Source organism: Urtica dioica, chromosome 4 (assembly GCF_054948205.1).
Source record: "Urtica dioica subsp. dioica isolate 48M chromosome 4, U.dioica_male_clone48M_v1_H2, whole genome shotgun sequence".
NCBI lineage: Eukaryota > Viridiplantae > Streptophyta > Magnoliopsida > Rosales > Urticaceae > Urtica > Urtica dioica.
In genome coordinates, this window is record NC_142759.1 from 23,640,464 (window position 1) to 23,646,951 (window position 6,488).

A 6,488-nucleotide genomic window follows, 5' to 3' on the forward strand; every position below is an offset into this window, starting at 1 on the left:
TTGAATCAACATCAAGTTTTGCAAGCCTTTTCTTCGAATGAGATAGAACTAAGACATGGATCAACTCTTTGCTTCACTAATTATTCCAACAATGTGCCCGAATAATTATTTCTTTCTTTGGGAAGTGGGTTGAATGAATTTCTCAACTCAGAGAAGAGAGAAAAATGTCCAAGGCGCTAGGGGATGGACTGGCCGAAAATTTCAAGTGTGGAAGAAGGCAATTTCTTAGCTTTCTCAAACCCAAAGTCCTATACTTGTATATGAATGACAACGGGTACAGGTAAGGCCAGGTACACCTATTTCGTTATCCGTACCCGTTTACCCATTACTCGTACCCGTTTATCCGATTTTTAAAATGGGTTGGGCAATGAGTATACCCGCCGGGTAAACGGGCAAAGAATGTTACCCCGTTACCCGTTTACTCGGTCGAAGAATGGGTATCGGGTCGCGTATACTCGTTTACCCGTAACAAAAAGACAGTATTCAAATATATATATATTTATTGTAAACTATGTATTGTAAGTTGTAACCTGATATACATATACATAATATGACGGCAACATGTATATATTAATATAAACTATATATAGTGTAAATCATATATATATATATATATATATATATATATATATACTCATATATGCGTGAATGTTAAGCAAGCATCTCATCAACATGCCTGCTTTAACCACCTGTGTATTCACGTAATATTTAGGCAAATGTTTTACGAACCGACTTCAAAAAGCAGAAGTTGATTTCCGATTAAGTCCCTAAAATTTTTGGTAATAAATGCTCTATCTTGAATAAAAGAATTCGGATATTTTGGGTACACTTTTTTATCTTTGCTCTACGTGTCAAATATTCATTCATCCACGTGGGTATCACATGGAATTGCAATACACCAATATTCAAATACAACAGTGAGATATACGTGTACTAATATTATCAAAGGAATACCTCATATATATATATATATCAACTACACATAATCCATACAATATTTATGCAACTTATTTTACAAGAACAAGAAAAAAAACTTATGCCCCAGCTTTAAGTAAAGAGTTGACACGACATAATTATACACAATTATTTGACTTACACATGTCCTTGAGGATACAACTACACAAGCGAATATATGTTTTTCACCTATTATTGCCGACATTTTACGATACTGAGCTACTCACTATTTAAACCTTCGACCGCATCAGTAAAAACACACACACAAAAAAAAGATCGAACCACTCATATATATCATCCTCTTCCATAATCGTTTTCTTACTTTGCTTCTAACACTCGATATATTTCCCTAAACAAAAAAACACTCGATATATCAAGTTCTGCAAACCTGACATCAACGAAAACTTGGACATCACATTCCCAAGTAAACTCTTCTTCTCTGAAACTAATACCGAAATTTTTGTTTCCCATATTACTATCTGTTACTATGTCAAAAATACTTCTGCGTCTTTTGTATACTAAATTTATTTATTTAATTTTGTGATCTGATTATGAAATGGTTGACAACGTAAAATCTTGAATAAGCTACATCTCTTTTCAAAGTTATTAATACCGATCTCTTATACAAACAAAAAACTACAAAAAATAAGGTATAAATTATTATCAATACAAATTATCGATTCGAAATGTTTATTTTAAATTTTTCTTTGGTTTTGATTGTAGGGACACAGCGCGGTGGTATATGTTCTTATATCTTGCTGTTCTCCATAAGCTTCTGTAACAAATATTAAGAATCTCTCCTGAGGAAAAACTCTACCATTCATTTGAGTAAAGGAAATCAAATCAAGCAGCACAACAACTCTGTAGTCATAGCTACGCTAGAATCATCAAAGTATGCATCGTCCCTATTTTCAAATACTTTTCATTCTTTTCAGAAGTTTATTCTACATAATCTACATTTGTATATAATTTTTAATGCTTATAATATTTTAAATGTTATAATCGTTACATGTATTTGTACTCGAAACGACAAAATACAACGTCATATCTAAACGTTTTAATTTATTGCTGAATATTAATATGCATTGCAAAAGGAAAATTAATTACCACAAACTAGAAATTAATCTTAATATCACACCCACACACTGTCATGGGTAACTTTGTCTCTAAAACCATGACAATTTGATCCTATTTTAGTTGTATCAATTAAAATAACTATAACTTTAATTTTTCATGTATTCTTATGTATTGCTGTGTTTTCTTAATTGTCATGTATAACTTTCTGTTACTAATTTGTTTTCAGAGTGAGAGATCGAATTTGGTTTTACGGTACCGGTTGCTTCACATATCACGAGTGATCTTAAGTTTGATAGTTGCTCTTACAATAATTACTGGTTGCTTCAAGATATAAACTCTTACACATGTGAGTAATTTAAATTCTTTAATTATAATACTTTGCCGCAGATTATATATTTTCTTCTGTTTATTACTACTTTGCTTCGACTGCACAAATTACTAATAAAATACAGACTATAGCTACTATATAAATATAGGTATTGCACAAATTACTAATAAAATATATACTACAACTACTATATAAATATAGGTATTTCCTCATAAATAATTTTAGTCACAATGCCGTGACATATTTAGTTATTATTTGAATATGAATTTACTACCTCAAAAACCTTACTACTTTTCACACCAAAATAAATCAGTAATTAATTTATAATTATAAATTATTTCCCATGTTATATTACTACGAGCGATAATTACAATGATAGTAAAATGTATTTTTATCTAGTGTCTTTTCTTCATTTTCAATAATTTATGTTCTATATATTGTGATGGTGTTTTGGGTTTAGTTTTGAATATTGACTGAGTAGACATCTTGACCATTTATTTGTACTACTAAGTTTTTTTAGATTTCCATAATTATTTGTTCTATATTGTGATATTGTTATGAGTTTAATTAAATGGTATAATAAACACATAGCAACTGACATAAAATATGCGTATACGTTTCCAATATATATATATATATATATATATATATATATATATATTTCTTTTAGTAATAATAATAGTACAAATATTACTTTTTTAAAATAAAATGTTGAATTATTTATCACTAAATTCATCAGTTGTTCAGCAAAATATTGATATATTTTGTTTGATTATTAATGCAGCTGGAAGGAGATATCACATAGAAGAGAAATATATATCATCAGCCACAATTTTTTGTTGTTTTTATTAAATCAATTTGACAATGTCCACCACGTGCGTAGCACGTGGATCCTCTACTATATATATATATATATATATATATATATTATACACTAATTTTGACAGTGGCAACATTTTGAAATATGTTAGTACTATATATGTATCTATTATTGTAACTTATTTTTAATATATTATTTGTTTAAATGAGTGAATATATAATATGTATTATGTATTTAAAAATTAACGGATCGGGTAACGGGTAAACAGGTGCGAAATGTCTACTCCGTTACTCTATTTGAGAAAAGCTTCAATTTTATTGAGTTTTAATAAGACAAATCTAATGTCCGTGTACTATATATAATATACACGTCTGCCACAAGTTTTATTGGACTTGTGGACAGGGGTGGAGCCACGTGGGGACCAGTGGGTGCATGGATCACCAATGGTTCTGGACTAAGAAAAAATTAGTAGCAGTAAATAATAATTATTACAAATTTAAATATATTTAGATTTAATAAATATAATAAGTATGCTGACATTGACATAGAGTTTTAATAGCTCAACTGGCACTTCAATGGCTTGGTGACATTTTCGTATCCCATTATCAACACTATTTCGCCTTTATTTATTCATGTTTTAAAAACTCATACGATGTAAATGATTGTAGTGTTCATAATCCGCCTTTAGCAATTTTGTTTATTTTTCTTTATTTTTTATTTTACATTCATTTTTTTTTTCAAATACCTACAAATATATCTACGACAACTATATGCTCTTAAATATCTACAGTGTAACACTTGTCTTGAGATGAATTATATGCTTCTAAATACTTATAATTTTATTTTTCTTCCAATTTTTCTCATTCTTATCTACGAATTTATCCAATTTTTTTATATAATTATAAAATGTCTTTAGCATTACAAAAGTGATTCTTATTAGCATTTATAACTCCACTACTATTTACACCAAATATCTAAATACCTATAATTTAATGAAAGTTTAAAATTGTTTATTTTTTACATATTGTCTTTTAAAAATAATAGATTATATCTCTAATTATTGCTTTGATAATGAAGTTATTATCCAATATATTTTTTTTATATTTTTAAACACTTCTTAAAATTGTTATATTTTATTGAATTGGATGATTATATTATATAATTTGTACCTTTAGTTTTGCTATAAAAAAAGTTATTTGACTAAATAGTCGATTTAACGTTAAGGATTTGTAAACTATTCAAGATTTGCCTAAAATTAGAAGAATGACTAAAATGTGCAGTAATATATTTAAAAAAAACAAAATTAATCTTGGGAGAGTGATAAAATACTAATAATAATTTAAAAAAAAAATTAATCTTGGTGTCAAAAAATATTTGACAACGTAACTTTAACTACTTAACGGACAATTTGAAATTTTGGTTATTTTGCTAATCAGTTAGTTTTAAATGATTATTTTGTACAATTTTTCCTAAAAAAATTGTGTACCCCATTAAGTTTCTGGCTCCGCCATTGTTTGTTGGCTAATTTAAATCGCTTTTTACAAGTCCATTTAAATCTAATGATATTTCCGAAGTCACTTAACATTTAATAACTTATTCGTATAGTACTTTATTACGAATGCGACAGATTTTGCTACCAAGTTGTCAACAGATTTTGCTACCAAGTTGTGGGTGTGTAGTCAAATTCACATATACATTACAAGAGTATTCTAACTCACTAGAGCCGTCTCAGTGATTATGGACATAATAATTCAAACCTATATGAACGTGAGCGAGAACTATTACCTCTCTTTTTTTCGTTTCATCAAATTTTGGTATATTCCACTAAAATTCCATGATTGAATCTCTCGAATCTATCAAAATATTATTTTTGATCTTTATAGATAAGTGTCCACTAATATAACAAGTACGTAGGTATCTACCTGTTGTCAATGGTGCCCACAAGAAGAGTTGTAGTCTTTACTTTTGTACAGTTGATGTAATAAAGTCTCATGAAGACTCTTGCTTGTAATTGCTTATTCATTAATAAAAAGTTGAAACGTTCATTCATTATTCCTTGTGTGAAGCTTTATGATAAAACCTTAGTCTTTAGTCCATAAACAAACCTAACAACACATGAAGATATATTCGCAATCTAAGGGTCAAAGGACTATTGACCTCAGTACGATTGTTAGGAGAATCTATGATGTCTGGTTATGGGACATTGAGAGTTGAAGACTCTATAGTTCTTCTAGGTATCTTCTGAATGTATTGAATTGACCAGTGCACTTCTAGAGACAAAATAAGAACAAACCATTTAACCTGTTATGTCTCGAAGTCACTACGTATGAATTGCATCATGCTTACCTTAATCCTAAAATGAGACATGCCATTTCACAGCTTACGTATTCTCATTTGAGAAAGTCAGAATTCGGACTCACTATTTGATTCTGAGCAGGACCTATTGGTGAAATACTAAGTTGTGAAGATGTCATGAGTAACTTTGTGAAGTTCTCATAGATATGGAATTCATGTACAAGATTGCTGAAATGCAATGTATATCACCTCATGCTTTGTTCCTTGGAATGTGAATAAATGAACTGGCCAGTGTCCAAATTGAGTCTTGACTCTTTTGGATGAAACAATGTGACTTGTTAGCTCCTCGTCAATACGTTGTTTCTAACTTATTCACAAGCGACAAAGGAGTTGAGGAAATAACAACTAGAATGGTAAAATGGTAATTTTGTAAATCCCGACTAGCTGATGATATTCATGAATGGTAAACATAGATAATATTCAGTGGATCCACTCATCACAATTAGTTGAATTCTTGAGTAGAAAATAAATTCATTTGAACCGAGAGATTCTCAGTGTCAACTCTTTAGTGGAGTCAGTTGACATTAAGCTAAACTTGGAAAACGTTTGTGAACTTTTGAGTCCAAGTATTTTATCTCAAGCTTTGTTCATTTGGATCCATGAGGTCACTGTCACAAATCATATCGAGTAGGAATAGTTAAACTAGAAGCTAAGTCAAAACAAGAACGAGACAAGTTTTACGAAAATTGTCAAAAGAGTATTTTTATCTTTTTGGACATAAGATGAAATGAATGTCAATAAATTTTTTGACAAGGTCATATGATGACTTAAATCACTTGGCCATAACAAGTTTATTGGTCCTTGTGGATTAATTTCATTTCATGGAATTTTACTTGAAATTTTTTAATGGGCTTTTCTTATGTTGTCATGAACAAGTGAAGAAAAATCTAGAAGGCCCTTCTAGATTCTCTTGGCCACCCAACACCCAAAGAAAAGAGAGATTATTTTATGCAT

At 29.5% G+C, this 6,488-nt stretch overlaps 1 long non-coding RNA gene across 1 annotated transcript; it reads left to right on the forward strand.

The window, feature by feature from the left end:
• Positions 1–1,230: 1,230 nt before the first annotated feature.
• Positions 1,231–3,997, forward strand: LOC149401304 (uncharacterized). The gene is made up of 4 exons (XR_016296737.1): positions 1,231–1,378; positions 1,678–1,846; positions 2,258–2,377; positions 3,144–3,997. It is a non-coding gene; the product is annotated as an uncharacterized LOC149401304 (long non-coding RNA).
• Positions 3,998–6,488: the final 2,491 nt, after the last annotated feature.